General features: G+C 37.7%; 1 pseudogene; it reads right to left on the bottom strand.

The window, feature by feature from the left end:
• Nucleotides 1–1,087: 1,087 nt before the first annotated feature.
• The window catches only part of LOC102968026, a 42,037-nt pseudogene continuing 23,679 nt past the window's right edge, over nt 1,088–19,445 (bottom strand).

Here is a 19,445-nt window from a genome sequence, read left to right as displayed (position 1 = left end):
TCTGTGTACTGTCATATATCCATTACTATCCCCCTCTCTTAATTTTGAATTCCCAAAATCACATGCACGCACACGCACACACGCGCGCACACACACACACAAGAATACATGAAAATGTAAATCTTCTTCTTTTTTAAAATTCTAATCAAAGCTAACTTTAATTTTTTTATCCTCACACTTAAAAGGTTATCTGATGGTTTCTCAATCCTAGCATCGTTACTAGCTTACTAATCTTAAGGTAAATTTTTCTCATTTACCTAATGTTCAATTTCCATCAGTTTTAATATAGACCAGTGTAAATACCATTACTGACTACTTTGCATGAAATTCAGTATTTTACAGATCCCATGAAGTCATGGGATAGAACTAGGAGTCTCCATCTTTTATGTGAACTTCAATGGTCCTGTGGAGACCAAGGCAATTTTGCTTAGGTTAAGCAGGATTTAGTTTCCTTTGTAAGAGAAACCTCTCGAACAGGTTTATTTAATTCTCCGAAAAATGGTGGCATTCTTTCAAACTATTCTCTCAGAAGCAGTGGTTACATAAATGGAACATCAGATTCAACCTAAAAATATGGGCTTAGTTAACATTATTCTGCATATGATCCTGATAAAAGATTAGGATATTCTTCACATTTCCAAGCAAAATCCAAATTTAAAAGCTTGTTCTTACCAAACCTCTAGAAATAGCCATTTGAGAGTAAACCAGCAGAGCATTACATCGTCCCAATGAAGCTATAGGTTGCATTACATACACCAACAAATCTACATGGCTAGTTTCTGCATTCCACTTTTATAGATTTTATTTTACACCATTATACCAAACAGCATTTTAAACACTGGCATATAAACTCCCTAATATGATAAAGCAAGGGCAAAAGGATTTATCTTATTAGACACAAGATACACAATCACTTACAGTCTTCAAACATTATTGCACTTTAAATTTCATGATTTGACAGTGAATTCATGGAACGATCTGCAGACAACTCATTTTAACAGACAAATTAAAGAACACTTTTAAGCAGACATGACTGTCCTAAATTATTTATTAGGTAAGAATTTTACAAACATTACTTGTATTGCTGCTAATGGTGAAGCTGGAAAATATTATGTCTTCTCCATGCTGCATGGTGAGAATCACCAATAGTGTGATGGAACTTGTGACCCTTTCCAAGGCCATGGCTCTTGTGGCCCGCAGACGTTAGCCCTAGTACTTTCCTGTGCTTGTGGACTGCTTTGCTGATCCACTGGGTGTCAGGATTTCTTCTGATAGCTTTGTGGAATGAATCAATGAGCGTAAACTCAAAGAATATGTATGTGTAATCTTCATCAATCCCGAGCTCTCAGAGCCCACAGTGGCATCCAGCTCACTTCTCTGCAACATACTGAAGGCTTCAGGTAAACTTTAGCTGGTTAGCACCATGGTGGACAGGCTTGCCATAGGTAGCACCCTTAGGAACTGGGCGTTTGTGGCCACCACATTGCACAGGAATCCATTAAATGACAAAACTGTTCTTTGGCTTTTACCCCCATCTGTGTGCTTTATCAGGCTGGGATGGGCCAGTGGCCCTGTGGAGAGTGGAGAGTTGGTGGTACTGCTACCAGCTCACCCTTTCAGCTGATGGCTACCACCAGACGTAAAGGAAAGAGCTAAAAGCTAGTTTTCTGTTCAAAAGGAAGCACAGAATCAACAGGAGGTGAGGGCACATAAGAAATAGATAGAGAACAATTACATGAAACATAGGAGAAGTCCTCTGATGATCTCAAACTGTGGCCTTCTTATCCTTGGTAAAGATGAGGCAGAGACAGGGAAATAGGACTCTCAGTTTAGTTTTATGATCTAGAAGAGAAAGAACATGTGCTTTTCTTCCTATGCCATGGAAGAAAGAACATGTGCTTTTCTTTCCTTCCTAGCCAGAAGGACAGAGCAATTATTGTAAAAAGCCCCAGCCCTCCTGTGATGCCAGAACAACAGACCGGCAAATGGCTGAATAAGAGGCCTTGGATAATGTGCCTGAGCCTCACCACCGTACATGGTAAGCAGGGGAACACGATAATGCTTAGATGGGACTGGCAGACATGCAGAGACCAAAGTAGGGAGAAGGAGTCAGAATCTGACGGCTGAAGGTCATGGCAGGATGGTGAACAGCACATGCCAGCATAAGAAAAGTTTACCGCAGTCAATTATAGAAAACACCAGAGGGTGGCAGTGAGGCAGACATACCCTCCATAATGCCAGGTACACATACATAGGTACCACTGTAGGGGAAGTGGAATGTAAAGAATTTTATTTCACTGAATCATCATTTCCTTAAAAAGAAAAATTATATTTATCATTAAGACTAAGAATCCCTATATAGAGTGGAAATGTGAAGAGATTTGCTAAGTAAATTTCTACTTATCAATGAAGGATAAAGAATTTTTAAAAGATAAGTTTACATGAATTATTATTATTATTATTGTTATTGTTATTATTTTTACTTTTATTACTTTTGCCACCAGATCCCTTTTGATTCTCATGTGCCTTGAACAGTTTCAACTAAAAACTCAGCTATCTCGAATCATACAGAGTTTACTTGTATTTAGAATATGGAAATTGCAAACAATATCACTCTCACACTAACAACAGGAAAACAGCCAGAAAACTACAATATCATAACTCTTTTTGAGCCCATTAAAGAGTTCAGGTTTTATAGGCTATGCATTAACTTAGAATCCCACTGTAAGAAGTCCCATTTATCCACATATAAGCAACCTGAATTCCAAAGAAAGACAATCCTCTTCAAAGGGAGACAAGGCAAAAGAAATGCCGTACCTACCGCAGAGAACAGGAGGAGGAGGCAACCACAATACAAACACATACAAAAGAAGCACCTAAACTTTAACAAGTTGTTAAAAGCCAAGTTCAGGCTAACATCTCATTCTGGAACAACCACGGGTCAGAATAAAAATACTCTCATCCTGGAGTAAATTCAAAGATTGGTCCGAAGTTCCTATAATGACACAAGCAGAAATCTTCTAGTTCTAAAGGAGAGTGTGAAACTTCTGCCCAAGACCAATCACAGACGCAAGGCAGAGTCTGGCTGCTAAAAGGTGGGTTTAAGGGTCAGGAATGTTAAGAGAATGCCACTCCCAATGCCCCAATACAAAGTGCCTATCTAAGCCTGAGGGTGGACTGGGGCATTTACTAACAAGCAACAACCATCTGCTGGTAGGGGAAGAGCAAAAGCATATATATTTATATCTGATAAATATCTGAAGGCTGCACATGGAACACAAACACAGAAATACCACCACCATTACGGCACTCTATGTACAAGGCGGTAAGTAGCAATTGATTTGGAGCCTGTGTTGAACTGAACGTAATGATAGAACAAACAACTCAAATCTCATCCAATTCCTGACTAGACTGATTCAACCCACCCCCCAAATGAAAAGGCCAAAAAGATGTACCCACTGTTATTGCCTACAATAACTACCATTTCCCTCTGTATCTTCTGTTATACCCAGGATGTCTGGAATTCAATAAAAATTGTGAGACACAGAAAGCAAAATCATTGTCAAGAGATGAAGCAATCAAGAGAACCAGACTCAGATGTCAAAACTGTGGAAAAGAGACTTTATAATAACGATGATTATAAATTGAAGTATATAATGAAAAGGAGAACACCACAAATGACTAATGGAAGAATTCCAGCATAGAAATGGAAAATATGTTAAAGATCAAATGAAAATGCTATACATAAAGAACATAATATCAGATATAATGTATTCCTAGTGATGGGTTCATCACTAGATCTAACAAAGACGAGGAATGAATCCATAAACTTAAAGATAGGTCAATAAAAATGATCAAACTTAAAGACAGGAAATAGTTGAGAGATACATAGAGATGTAGAGAATTAGGAGAGGGAAGAGAATGAGAGCACATATATAACAGCATCAAAAGTATTAAATACCCAGGGACTTAATGAGATAATCTAAAAATAAATCTGATAAATGAAGTGTAAGATATGTATACTGAAAACTACAAAATATTAATGAAGAATATGAAAGACCTAAATAAATGGAGAGTTATACAATTATTGTGGTCAGAAAACTCAGAGAAAAAACAAAGGGTTGGGACTGGGTGGGGGTGTAGAATTCAAGAACTGTGGGGAAATACTGAATATTCTAACAGTCTAAGTGAAATTGGAGTCCAAAGGAAAAGAGATATGGCCACATATTTCCTTAAAATGTTTAAAGACATCAACCCACAGGTACAAGATCCCAGAGAAACACAAGGAGGATCTATATCTCTATTATTCAAGTTAGAAGTAATTGGAGTGACATCTTTAAAGTACTGAAAGAAAAAAAAAAGTCAACCCATCATTCTGCATCCAGGAAAAATATTTTACAAAAATTAAAGAAAAATAGATAGTTTTTCCCAGTCACATAAAACTGGAGATAATTCTTTTCCAGCAAAACTGCACTGCAGGAAATGTATTATAAGTTTTATACTATATTTCTGAACTTCTAGATTTACTAAACAACTGTAAAGTACTGGCACACAGAACAATGGAACAGAATGGAGAGTACAGAAATAAACTCTTACATATATGCCATTGATTTTTGATTTTGAACAAAGTTGCCAAGGTACCTCAACAGATAGAGAATAGTCTTTTTAATTGAAACAACTGGACATACATTTAAAAAATAAAGAACCTAGGTCTTCATAACATATTTACAAATTAACTTAAAATGGATCATAGACCCTGTTGTAAAACCCAAAACTTTTCAAAGGTGACACAGGAGAAAATCTCTGTGATTTTGGATTAGACAAAAACATTTTAGATAAGATAGAAAAATAAAAATCCATAACAATTTGATAAACTGGACATCTTTAAAATTAAAATTTCTTCTTTTCAAAAGATACCTTTAAGACAACAAAAAGTGGGGTACCTAGGGGGCTCTGTTGGTTAAGCATCCAACTCTAGACTCAGTTTCAGCTCATGTCTTGATCTCAGTGTCATGAGATTGACCCCTGCGTTGTGGAGACTACTTAAGATTCTCTCTCTTCATCTCTCTCTGCCTCCCTCCAACTTGTACACGCTCTCTCCCTCTCTCTCCAAAAATAAACAAACATAAAGGCAAACCACAGACTAAAAGGAAATATTTGCAAAACACATATTTGAAAAATAACTTGTCCATGAAGAACTCCCATAACCTAATAATAAGAAAACAACCCTATTTATAAAAAAAAAAATAGTAAAGGATTTTAACAGTTAATTAAAGAGATTCTGATGGCATATAACAACAGGAAAGATGCTCAACATCATTAACCACATGAAAATGCAAATTAAATGCAAATTAAATGAGGTACCAGAATATATTTATTAGCTAAAATAAAAAGCTGACAACCCTAAGTACTGCCATGAATGTAGAACAACTGAAAATCTCATACATTGCTCATGGGAATGAAAATAATATAGCCATTCTGGAAAAACAGTTTTGTATTTCTTACATATTTAAATATACACTTACCAAATGACTCAGCAATTCTACTCCTAATTATTATGAACATACAAAAACCTGAATGAACAGGTTTATAAAATCATAAAGTCATAAACCTTACATAGCATTACTGTTCACTGTCAATCAATGCGTTGTAAGTTCTATTTTTCTAGCTAGAAATAAAAATACTAAGAATATTGAGTCTGAGATTATCTCTTATGGAAAGAGACTGATTCTCTCCAATACAACAATTGCAACCATTTGTCATAAGTTTTTTCATAAAACTTTTAGTTGATGAAAAGTCTTTCATAATGCATGCATACTACACCTATTGTAATCCATTAATAAATAAAAAACATAAAGCACTTGCTATTTTTAAGAAGCTGTAGATGGTATCAGAACAGCATTAGGAATATGTTCAACAGGAAAGAAACTTCGTCAGAGAAAAGAAACAAAAATCTAATTTATTAGAAAGTAAGTAGCAGATACTCATTAGTGATAAAAACTGAACACTTCTTAAAAGTGATAATCACAACCAATTTAATGTCTACTATATAACAATTTTTCAATAAATACTCATGAATGAATGCTATCTAGATGAATGGAATTAGTGAGCAAATTTTTTTTTTTTCAAATATATTAAAGTGTTAGTAGGTGCGTGAAAAACATTACAATGAACTCCCAAGTTGAGTATATTTTAAACGTTTTTTAAATTTTTTGTTTCTTTAATGTTTGTTTATACTGGGGGGGGCAGAGAGCAAGTGGGGGCAAGGCAGAGAGAGAGGGAGACACACAATCCTAAGCAGGCTCCAGGCCCTGAGCTGTCAGCACAGAGTCTAATGTGGGGCTTAAACTCATGAGCCGTGAGATCATGACCTGAGCTGATGTCTGATGCTCAACCAACTGAACCACCCAGGGACCCCAAGTATATTTTAAAATACTACTTGAAGGGTTCCTGGGTGGCTCAGTTGGTTGAGTGTCCAACTGTTGATTTAGTCTCAGGTCATGATTTCACAGTTCGCGAGTTCGAGCTCAGCGTTGGGCTCTGTGCTGACAGTGTGGAGCCTCCTTGAGATTCTCTGTCTCCTTCTTTCTCTGCTCTTCCCCTGCTCACTCTCTCTCTCTCAAAAATAAATAAATAAACTATTAAAAAATAAAAATAAAATACTACTTGAGGAGAAATCCTAATTCTCTTATGTTCCATTTACCATGTTCCAGTTTCTGATGGGTTTGAGACAAAGGAAGTTGCAGTTAATTATGCTGTGGACAGGGGGGGTTCCGGAAGATGGCGGCGTAGGAGGACGCGGGGCTCACAGCGCGTCCTGCCGATCACTTAGATTCCACCTACACCTGCCTAAAGAACCCAGAAAACCGCCAGAGGATTAGCAGAAGGGAGTCTCCGGAGTCAAGCGCAGACCAGAGGCCCACGGAAGAGGGTAGGAAGGGCGGCGAGGCGGTGCGCGCTCCACGGACTGGCGGGAGGGAGCCGGGGCGGAGGGGCGGCTCGCCGGCCAAGCAGAGCCCCCGAGTCTGGCTGGCAAAAGCGGAGGGGCCGGAGTGTGTTCCGACAGCAAGCGCGACTTAGCGTCTGGGAGGTCAGAAGTTAACAGCTCTGCGCGGAAAGCCGGAAGGCTGGAGGACAAAGGGAGGGAGAGCTGCTGAGCCCCCGGACGGCAGAGCTCAGCTTGGCGGGGAACAAAGGCGCCAGCGCCATCTCCCCCGCCCATCCCCCAGCCAAAATCCCAAAGGGAACCAGTTCCTGCCAGGGAACTTGCTCGCTCCGCGCAAACACCCAACTCTGTGCTTCTGCGGAGCCAAACCTCCGGCAGCGGATCTGACTCCCTCCCGCTGCCACAGGGCCCCTCCTGAAGTGGATCACGTAAGGAGAAGCGAGCTAAGCCTGCCCCTCCAGCCCCCGTGCACCTTGCCTACCCACCCCAGCTAATACGCCAGATTCCCAGCAACACAAGCCTGGCAGTGTGCAAGTAGCCCAGACGGGACACGCCACCCCACAGTGAATCCCGCCCCTAGGAGAGGGGAAGAGAAGGCACACACCAGTCTGACTGTGGCCCCAGCAGTGGGCTGGGGGCAGACATCGGGTCGGACTGCGGCCCCGCCCACTAACTCCAGTTATACACCACAGCACAGGGGAAGTGCACTGCAGGTCCTCACCACGCCAGGGACTCTCCAAAATGACCAAACGGAAGAATTCCCCTCAGAAGAATCTCCAGGAAATAACAACAGCTAATGAACTGATCAAAAAGGATTTAAATAATATAACAGAAAGTGAATTTAGAATAATAGTCATAAAATTAATCGCTGGGCTTGAAAACAGTATACAGGACAGCAGAGAATCTCTTGCCACAAAGATCGAGGGACTAAGGAACAGTCACGAGGAGTTGAAAAACGCTTTAAACGAATTGCAAAACAAAATGGAATCCACGATGGCTCGGCTTGAAGAGGCAGAGGAGAGAATAGGTGAACTAGAAGATAAAGTTATGGAGAAAGAGGAAGCTGAAAGAAAGAGAGATAAAAAAAATCCAGGAGTATGAGGGGAAAATTAGAGAACTAAGTGATACACTAAAAAAAAATAATATACGCATAATTGGTATCCCAGAGGAGGAAGAGAGAGGGAAGGGTGCTGAAGGGGTACTTGAACAAATTATAGCTGAGAACTTCCCTGAACTGGGGAAGGAAAAAGGCATTGAAATCCAAGAGGCACAGAGAACTCCCTTCAGACGTAACTTGAATCGATCTTCTGCACGACATATCATAGTGAAACTGGCAAAATACAAAGATAAAGAGAAAATTCTGAAAGCAGCAAGGGATAAACGTGCCCTCACATATAAAGGGAGACCTATAAGACTCGTGACTGATCTCTCCTTTGAAACTTGGCAGGCCAGAAAGGCTTGGCACGATATCTACAGTGTGCTAAACAGAAAAAATATGCAGCCGAGAATCCTTTATCCAGCAAGTCTGTCATTTAGAATAGAAGGAGAGATAAAGGTCTTCCCAAACAAACAAAAACTGAAGGAATTTGTCACCACGAAACCAGCCCTACAAGAGATCCTAAGGGGGATCCTGTGAGACAAAGTACCAGAGACATCACTACAAGCATAAAACATACAGACATCACAATGACTCTAAACCCATATCTTTCTATAATAACACTGAATGTAAATGGATTAAATGCGCCAACTAAAAGACATAGGGTATCAGAATGGATAAAAAAACAAGACCCATCTATTTGCTGTCTACAAGAGACTCATTTTAGATCTGAGGACACCTTTAGATTGAGAGTGAGGGGATGGAGAACTATTTATCATGCTCCTGGAAGCCAAAAGAAAGCTGGAGTAGCCATACTTATATCAGACAAACTAGACTTTAAATTAAAGGCTGTAACAAGAGATGAAGAAGGGCATTATATAATAATCACAGGGTCTATCCACCAGGAAGAGCTAACTATTATAAATGTCTATGCGCCAAATACCCGAGCCCCCAGATATATAAAACAATTACTCATAAACATAAGCAACCTTATTGATAAGAATGTGGTCATTGCAGGGGACTTTAACACCCCACTTACAGAAATGGATAGATCATCTAGACACACAGTCAATAAAGAAACAAGGGCCCTGAATGATACATTGGAGCAGATGGACTTGACAGATATATTTAGAACTCTGCATCCCAAAGCAACAGAATATACTTTCTTCTCGAGTGCACATGGAACATTCTCCAAGATAGATCATATACTGGGTCACAAAACAGCCCTTCATAAGTTTACAAGAATTGAAATTATACCATGCATACTTTCAGACCACAATGCTATGAAGCTTGAAATCAACCACAGGAAAAAGTCTGGAAAACCTCCAAAAGCATGGAGGTTAAAGAACACCCTACTAACGAATGAGTGGGTCAACCAGGCAATTAGAGAAGAAATTAAAACATATATGGAAACAAACGAAAATGAAAATACAACAATCCAAACGCTTTGGGATGCAGCGAAGGCAGTCCTGAGAGGAAAATACATTGCAATCCAGGCCTATCTCAAGAAACAAGAAAAATCCCAAATACAAAATCTAACAGCACACCTAAAGGAAATAGAAGCAGAACAGCAAAGGCAGCCTAAACCCAGCAGAAGAAGAGAAATAATAAAGATCAGAGCAGAAATAAACAATATAGAATCTAAAAAAACTGTAGAGCAGATCAACGAAACCAAGAGTTGGTTTTTTGAAAAAATAAACAAAATTGACAAACCTCTAGCCAGGCTTCTCAAAAAGAAAAGGGAGATGACCCAAATAGATAAAATCATGAATGAAAATGGAATGATCACAACCAATCCCTCAGAGATACAAACAATTATCAGGGAATACTATGAAAAATTATATGCCAGCAAATTGGACAACCTGGAAGAAATGGACAAATTTCTAAACACCCACACTCTTCCAAAACTCAGTCAGGAGGAAATAGAAAGCTTGAACAGACCCATAACCAGCGAAGAAATTGAATCGGTTATCAAAAATCTCCCAACAAATAAGAGTCCAGGACCAGATGGCTTCCCAGGGGAGTTCTACCAGACATTTAAAGCAGAGATAATACCTATCCTTCTCAAGCTATTCCAAGAAATAGAAAGGGAAGGAAAACTTCCAGACTCATTCTATGAAGCCAGTATTACTTTGATTCCTAAACCAGACAGAGACCCAGTAAAAAAAGAGAACTACAGGCCAATATCCCTGATGAATATGAATGCAAAAATTCTTAATAAGATACTAGCAAATCGAATTCAACAGCATATAAAAAGAATTATTCACCATGATCAAGTGGGATTCATTCCTGGGATGCAGGGCTGGTTCAACATTCGCAAATCGATCAACGTGATACATCACATTAACAAAAAAAAAGAGAAGAACCATATGATCCTGTCAATCGATGCAGAAAAGGCCTTTGACAAAATCCAGCACCCTTTCTTAATAAAAACCCTTGAGAAAGTCGGGATAGAAGGAACATACTTAAAGATCATAAAGGCCATTTATGAAAAGCCCACAGCTAACATCATCCTCAACGGGGAAAAACTGAGAGCTTTTTCCCTGAGATCAGGAACACGACAGGGATGCCCACTGTCACCGCTGCTGTTTAATATAGTGCTGGAAGTTCTAGCATCAGCAATCAGACAACAAAAGGAAATCAAAGGCATCAAAATTGGCAAAGATGAAGTCAAGCTTTCGCTTTTTGCAGATGACATGATATTATACATGGAAAATCCGATAGACTCCACCAAAAGTCTGCTAGAACTGATACATGAATTCAGCAAAGTTGCAGGATACAAAATCAATGTGCAGAAATCAGTTGCATTCTTATACACTAACAATGAAGCAACAGAAAGACAAATGAAGAAACTGATCCCATTCACAATTGCACCAAGAAGCATAAAATACCTAGGAATAAATCTAACCAAAGATGTAAAAGATCTGTATGCTGAAAACTATAGAAAGCTTATGCAGGTAATCGAAGAAGATATAAAGAAATGGAAAGACATTCCCTGCTCATGGATTGGAAGAATAAATATTGTCAAAATGTCAATACTACCCAAAGCTATCTACACATTCAATGCAATCCCAATCAAAATTGCACCAGCATTCTTCTCGAAACTAGAACAAGCAATCCTAAAATTCATATGGAACCACAAAAGGCCCCGAATAGCCAAAGTAATTTTGAAGAAGAAGACCAAAGCAGGAGGCATCACAATCCCAGACTTTAGCCTCTACTACAAAGCTGTCATCATCAAGACAGCATGGTATTGGCATAAAAACAGACACATAGACCAATGGAATAGAATAGAAACCCCAGAACTAGACCCACAAACGTATGGCCAACTCATCTTTGACAAAGCAGGAAAGAACATCCAATGGAAAAAAGACAGTCTCTTTAACAAATGGTGCTGGGAGAACTGGACAGCAACATGCAGAAGGTTGAAACTAGACCACTTTCTCACACCATTCACAAAAATAAACTCAAAATGGATAAAGGACCTGAATGTGAGACAGGAAACCATCAAAACCTTAGAGGAGAAAGCAGGAAAAGACCTCTCTGACCTCAGCCGTAGCAATCTCTTACTCGGCACATCCCCAAAGGCAAGGGAATTAAAAGCAAAAGTGAATTACTGGGACCTTATGAAGATAAAAAGCTTCTGCACAGCAAAGGAAACAACCAACAAAACTAAAAGGCAACCAACGGAATGGGAAAAGATATTTGCAAATGACACATCGGACAAAGGGCTAGTATCCAAAATCTATAAAGAGCTCATCAAACTCCACACCAGAAAAACAAATAACCCAGTGAAGAAATGGGCAGAAAACATGAATAGACACTTCTCTAAAGAAGACATCCGGATGGCCAACAGGCACATGAAAAGATGTTCAACATCGCTCCTTATCAGGGAAATACAAATCAAAACCACACTCAGATACCACCTCACGCCAGTCAGAGTGGCCAAAATGAAGAAATCAGGAGACTATAGATGCTGGAGAGGATGTGGAGAAACAGGAACCCTCTTGCACTGTTGGTGGGAATGCAAATTGGTGCAGCCGCTCTGGAAAGCAGTGTGGAGGTTCCTCAGAAAATTAAAAATAGACCTACCCTATGACCCAGCAATAGCACTGCTAGGAATTTATCCAAGGGATACAGGAGTACTGATGCATAGGGGCACCTGTACCCCAATGTTTATAGCGGCACTCTCAACAATAGCCAAATTATGGAAAGAGCCTAAATGTCCATCAACTGATGAATGGATAAAGAAATTGTGGTTTATATACACAATGGAATACTACGTGGCAATGAGAAAAAATGAAATATGGCCTTTTGTAGCAACATGGATGGAACTGGAGAGTGTGATGCTAAGTGAAATAAGCCATACAGAGAAAGACAGATACCATATGGTTTCACTCTTATGTGGATCCTGAGAAACATAACAGAAACCCATGGGGGAGGGGAAGGAAAAAAAAAAAAAAAAGAGGTTAGAGTGGGAGAGAGCCAAAGCATTAGAGACTGTTAAAAACTGAGAACAAACTGAGGGTTGATGGGGGGTGGGAGGGAGGGCAGGGTGGGAGGGAGGGCAGGGTGGGTGATGGGTATTGAGGAGGGCACCTTTTGGGATGAGCACTGGGTGTTGTATGGAAACCAATTTGACAGTAAATTTCATATATTAAAAAATAAAAAAAAAAATTATGCTGTGGACAAAGTGAGTAAAGCTTGTTTTTATCTCATTTGGTGACCATGCAAGAAGACAACTAAAGAACTCTTTACCTAGCTCCCCTTATTGTAAGATATAAATTAGAACTATCCCTGAGTATAAAGTTCCTATTTCTTTGGCTTCCAGTACAGCTCCCTTAATGCTCTAGAAGTGTGCTGTCCAATATGGTAGCCAGTAGCCATAGGTGGCTATCTAAATTTAAATTACAGTTAAATAAAATTAAAACATTTACTTTTTCAGTTGCACTAACCCTGTTAGTGCTCAAAGGCCACAAATACTAGTGCCTACTCTATTGGAGAGTGCAGATTGTGGAATATTTCCATCACAAAAGGCTCTAATGGTCAGCACTCATCTAGAATCAATAACTTCCTATCTAAAAGTACCTACCTAAAATAATGATACTCTTCGTCCAGTTTTACTCCTCTCCCTATTCCTACCTCTACAATGTCCTTATTTTCACATCAAATTGTTCATAGTGACATTTGGCTTGAGGAACTCAAGTGTCTGTGTAAGATGTCTCTACTCCTTCATTTCTCCTATCCATAATAGATTTAGTTAATACTAAAACATAATAGTCTTTCTAAAATGGATCATTTTCTGTTCCAACTGCACTGCTACTTTCCAGAGCCCTACCCTCAAAAAAAATATTGTATTAAATGCAATGGGAGTTTAAAACATCATGAAATGCAACTAACAAAATTAATTCCAATTGTCCTACATAAAAGTATCATCAAATGGATTGAATACTGGATGAAAGTCTGTGTGTAGAGAAATCATAAACAGTTCTATTTTCAGTTCAGGTTTAGCTCCTCATAGGCTGCCAAGGAGTTATTTCTTTTAGCTTGATTTTATTTAACAACTTTATTAATGATTTGAAAAGAGGGTTAAACAAGTTCCTAATGTAACTCATTGATGAAGCTGACTGGGAAGTGTTACAGATGCAACTGATGGCAAATAAATTACCTAATCAAATGCAGAGGGTAGTGAACTACTAACAGAAGCACCCCAAATAACATCCCACTTAATAAAAATTAATGCTTAATACTAAGGATGTCTAATTCGAAACAGGAGTGCCCAATGCAGACATAAGGAAAATAGTTCCTGGCCTTTGCAATATTAAACTCTGCAATATACTTACAAAGGAATAGTGGGTTCTATTCTCTTTGATTGAAGCTCTATTTTCTTTTTTTTTAATTTTTTTTAACGTTTATTTATTTTTGAGACAGAGAGAGACAGAGCATGAACGGGGGGATGCTCTATTTTCTGATATAGAAAAAATAAATATTTTGAGCCGTAGCACTATCATCTTACATATGTCTGATTAATCAATAAGTAGTAAGTTAGAATAAATTTAACTTTCTTTTGCTTAATTGATCTTCAGGTTATGTCTTTGAATTTGGTTATATATGTGAAGAAACAAATACATGCAAATTGTAAATGTAACAAGAAATCTTACTGTCTGTTCTATTCGTAGTTCCTTCTAAGGAACTCTGGCATGTATAGATAATATACACATTTTGTAATATTTTTTCATAAATTTGATGCTCATATTCAATTGCATTCAAGCAATGGTGAATAATAATACCAAATAATAAATACCAACCTCATTTATAATTATGGTTGTAAATTAGAGCTATTTTAATGTTAGGTAACATCATATTTTTCATTGTGGAAAAATATACATAACAAAATTTACCATTTTGACCATTTTTGGGTGTACAATTCAGTGACATTAAGCACATTCACATTGTTGGGCTACACCATCACCACCAAGCATCTCCAGAACTTTTCCATCTTCCCAAACTGAAACTCTTGTACTCATTAATAGTTCCCCATTTTCCCTCTAGTTACCATGGCACGCACCATTTTATTCTCTGTCTCTATGAATTTTACTATTCCCATTACCTCATATAAAAGTAGTCATAAAATATTTGCCCTTTTTATGTTTGGCATAATTCTCTTAACATGCAGTGTCTGCAAGTTTCATCCATATTGTAGCATGTCAAATTTTCCTTCCTTTTTAAAGGCTGAGTTATATTCTATTACATGTACATACCATATTTGTTTATCCATTTATTCATGGACAAATGTTTGGTCTGTTTCCATCTTTTGGCTTTGTGAAAATTCTGCTATGAACACTTGTTTGAGCCCCTGATTTCACTTTTTTAGGGTTAGAGGCAGTGGTGAATTGCTGAATCATACATTACTTGTTTTTGCTTTTGTTTCTGAGATATAAGTGACGCGCAACTTTATATTTGTTCAGTTGTACACCATATTGATTGAAGTTTGTATTGTGAAATGATAACCATAATAAATGGAGTTAACATCCATCATCATACATTCTTATAGAATTTTTTATTCTTGGGATGAGAACTTTTAAGATTTAGCAACTTCCAAATATGCAATACAGTATATTAACTATAGTGGCCATGGTATACACTACTTACTGATAACTTACTTATTTTATAACAAGATGTTTGTACTTTCTTTTTTTTTAATGTTTATTCATTTATTTTGAGAGAAGGAGAGAGCATGCATGAGCAGGGAAGGGGCAGAGAGAAGAGAGAAAGAATCCCAAGCAGGCTCCATGCTGTCAGCACTGAGCCCAACACGGAGCTTGATCTCAGAAGCTGAGGTCATGACCTGAGCAGAAATTAAGAGTCAGACACTTACCTGACTAAGGCACCCAGGTGCCCCAAGAAGTTCGTACTTTCTAACTCCCTTTACTCATTTCACTCACCCTTAACTCCTACTTCCAGCAACCATCAATCTGTTCTCTGAATCTATAAGCTTGTTTTTTTTTTAAGATTCCACATATAAGTGAGATTATACAGTATTTGTAAGACATATTTCACTTAGTATAATACCAAAAACATCATTCATGTTGTCGCAAATGACAACACTTCATTTTTTAAATAGCTGAATAATATTCTATTATATGTATATAAAATACCATTCTTGGGCACCTGGGTGGTTCAGTTGTTAAGCATCTGACTTCAGCTCAGGTCATGATCTCACAGTTCATGAGTTCAAGTTCCACATCTGGTGAGCTTGAACCCACCTGGGGTAAGCATGAGCCCTGCTTCAGGTAAGCCTCACTTCTCTCTCTGTCTGTTTCTCTCTCCCTCTCTCTCTCTCTCTGCCCCTCCTGGGATTCTCTCTCTCTCTCTCTCTCACTCTCTGCCCCTCGTTCCCTTCCACCCTCTCTCTTTCTCGCTCTCAAAAAAATAATAAAATAAGATAAAAACAGGGGCGCCTGGGTGGCTCAGTCGGTTGAGCATCTGACTTCGGCTCAGGTCATGATCTCGCAGTTCATGCGTCCAAGCCCCGCGTCGGGCTGTATGCTGACAGCTCAGAGCCTAGAGCCTGCTTCAGATTCTGTGTCTCCCTCTCTCTGCCCCTTCCCCACTCATGCTCTGTCTCTCTCTGTCTCTCAAAAATGAATAAACGTTAAAAAAAATAAAAAATAAAAAATAAAAATAAATAAAATACCAGCCTTTATCCATTCATCCATTGACGATGCTTAAGTTCTTTTTGTATCTTGGCTATTATCAACGTGCTTCAAAGAACATTGGGGTGGAAATACCTTTTCAAGTTAGAAATTTGGTTTTCTTTGGATACGTAACCAGAAGTGGAATTGTTGGATCATATGGTAGATCTATTTTTAAGTTTTTGAGAAATGCCCATACTGTTTTCCATAGTGCCTGTACCAATATACATTTCCACCCCAACAGTGAACAAGGGTCCCCTTTTATCCACATCCTCATCAACACCTGTTACTCCTTATCTTTTCATAATGGCCATTCTACCAGCTGTAAGGTGATATTACACTGTGGTTTTGATTTGTATTTCCCTGTGATATTGAGCATCTTTTCATGTAACTTTTGGCCTTCTGGATGTTTACCTTGTAAACATCTCAACTCAATTCCCCTACCCATTTTTAAAAATTTTTTAATGTTTTTATTTATTTTTGAGACAGAGAGAGAGAGACAGAGCATGAGCAGGGGAGGGGCAGAGAGAAAGGGAGACATAGAATCTGAAGCAGGATCCAGGCTCTGAGCTGTCAGCACAGAGCCTGACACAGGGCTTCAACCCACAGAGTGAGAGATCATGACCTGAGCTGAAGTCGGACACTTAACCAACTGAGCAACCCAGGTGCCCCCCACCCCATTTTTTAATTAGATTGTTTTTCTTTTGTTGTTGTTGATGATGATGAGTTGTCTGAATTCTTCATTTATTTTGGATATTAACCCTTCATCAGATATATGATTTGCAAATATTTTCTCCTACTCAATAGGTTGATTTTTCATTTTATTGATGGTTTCCTGTGTAGAAGCTTTTAAGACTGGTAGTCCTACTTGTTTATTTTTTATTTTCCTGCCTCTGTTTTTGATGTTAAACCTAAAACATCATCAAGATGATGTCAAAAACCTTACTGCCTATGTCTTCTTATGGGAGTTTTACGGTTTCAGGTCCAGAAGTCCACTCTTTAATCCATTTTGAGTTAGTGAGTAGGGTGCAAATTCATTCTTTTGCATGTTGCTATCTGAATTTCCCAAAACTACTTAGGTTAGCATTAGGGTTAGAGTTAGGGTTAGAGTTTATGTTCTCTTGGTGAATTCACTCTTTTATCAATATGAAATGTCTCGTAATATTCTTTGTTCTGAAGTATACTTTGTTTGATATTAACATAGCCACTACAGATGTTGTGGTTAGTATGTCAAAGTATACCTTCTTATGTTCTTTTGTTTTTAACTTAGCTATGTATTTTTATGTATAGTGGGATTCTTGTAAACAAAAGAGTTGGTTACTGCTTTTTTTATTGAAATTGGCAACTTCTGCCTTTTAATCTGTTATACTCAAATCTATTGTCTTATTATTTGTTTTCTAGCTGTACCATGTGTTTTTGTTCATTTTTATCATTTTCTATATTTTTTAAATAACTTTCATTTATTTCCAATATTGTCTTATTTTCTATACCTCTCCTTTACTTTTGTGGTTCCTCTAAGAATCACATAATATATTTCTAATTTATTACAGTTTACCTTCAAATGGTACTTACAGCAGTACAAATATAGCATCAGAACCTTACCATATATTTCCACTCCTCTACATCTTCCCATTGGGTTTTTATCACTACACATTTTATACCTATTTATGCCATAAACCTGGAAATATATTGTTTTTATTTTGTCTAAATAGTTACTGTTTAAAAAAATTAAAAAATGTTTACTTATTTTTGAGAGAGAGAGAGAGCATGATCGGGGAGGGTCAGGGAGAGAGGGAGGCACAGAATCCAAAGTAGGCTCCACTCTGAACTATCAGCACAGAGCCCAATGGGGGGCTTGAACCTGTGAACCACAAAATCATAATCTGAGCCAAAGTCGGACACTTAACTGAGCTAATCAGGCACCCCTAAGAAACTTTTTAAAATAAAAAATATATATACTTTATATTGGTGAATTGTGGTGCTATTCATTATTGTGTATAGATTCAAATCTTTAACGTGTATCATTTTCCTTCTCTTTAAATAATTTTGTATGTATGTATGTATGTAGGTATGTATGTATTTATTTATTTATTTATTTATGTAATACAAATCTGCTACTGAAAATATCAGGTTTAATTTTTGAGTCTTGTTTTGTCTTCATTTTGAAAGATAATTTTGCTGGATATAGAATTTTAGGTGGACAGTTCTTTTTTCATTATCTTAGAGATGTCTCTCCATAATCTTCTCACTTGCATAATTTCTGAAAACAAGTGTTCTTTCATTCACATCTTTGTTCTTCTGCATGTGTCTTCTATAGCTGTTTGTAATATTTTTTCCTTCACAGATTGCATCTAATAATTGTCTTATGATGCTATGTTTATGTTTCTTTATGTTTATTCTGCTGTTGATTGATTAAGCTTACTGGATACGTGTTTTGTGGGCAGAATAGTTGTTCCTTAAATATATCCATGTCCACCCCCAATACATGTGAATATGTTACATAATATAGCAAGTAGGAATTAACATAGCAGATAGAATTAAATTTGCTAGTCAGGTCACCTTGGGATGAAGAGATTATGGTTTTCTGAGTGAGTCCAATGTAATCACAAGGGTCCTTGTAAGTGAAAGAGGGAAGCAAAGAGTCAGTGTCAGAGTGATGCCTTGTGAGATTCAACCAGATACTGCAATACAGAAAATTTACAGACTCTGAAAAAGACATGAATTCTCCTCTAGATTCTTTAGAAAGGAACGTAGCCCTACCTTCACCTTGATTTTAGCCCAGTGTGACCCATTTCAGACTTCTGACATGCAAAACTGTAATAAATTATCATTATTATTATTATTATTTAAAGCCACTAATTCTGTGTTATTTTGTTACAGAAACAATAGGAAACTAATTCATGTAAGTTTATAATTGTCCTCAAATTTAGAAAACCTGGGGACATTTCTTTTTCACATATTTTTTCTCTCCCACTCTTACCTCTCCTCTTGTGACTGTAATTAGATCTATCAGATAACTTGATGTTATTCCAGGGGTTATTGATGCTATGTTCATCTCTTTTTTCATTCTTTTTTCTCTCTATCCTTCATCTTAGTTACTTTTTATTAGTATGCCTTCATATTTACTGACCTTTTCTTCTTCAGTGTCTAATATACTTTGATTCCATTCAGTGTATTTTTATTTTAGATATTTAATTTTACTTTTTAA

This window comes from Panthera tigris, chromosome C1, assembly GCF_018350195.1.
Source record: "Panthera tigris isolate Pti1 chromosome C1, P.tigris_Pti1_mat1.1, whole genome shotgun sequence".
NCBI lineage: Eukaryota > Metazoa > Chordata > Mammalia > Carnivora > Felidae > Panthera > Panthera tigris.
This window is presented reverse-complemented; position numbering and strand designations above follow the sequence as displayed.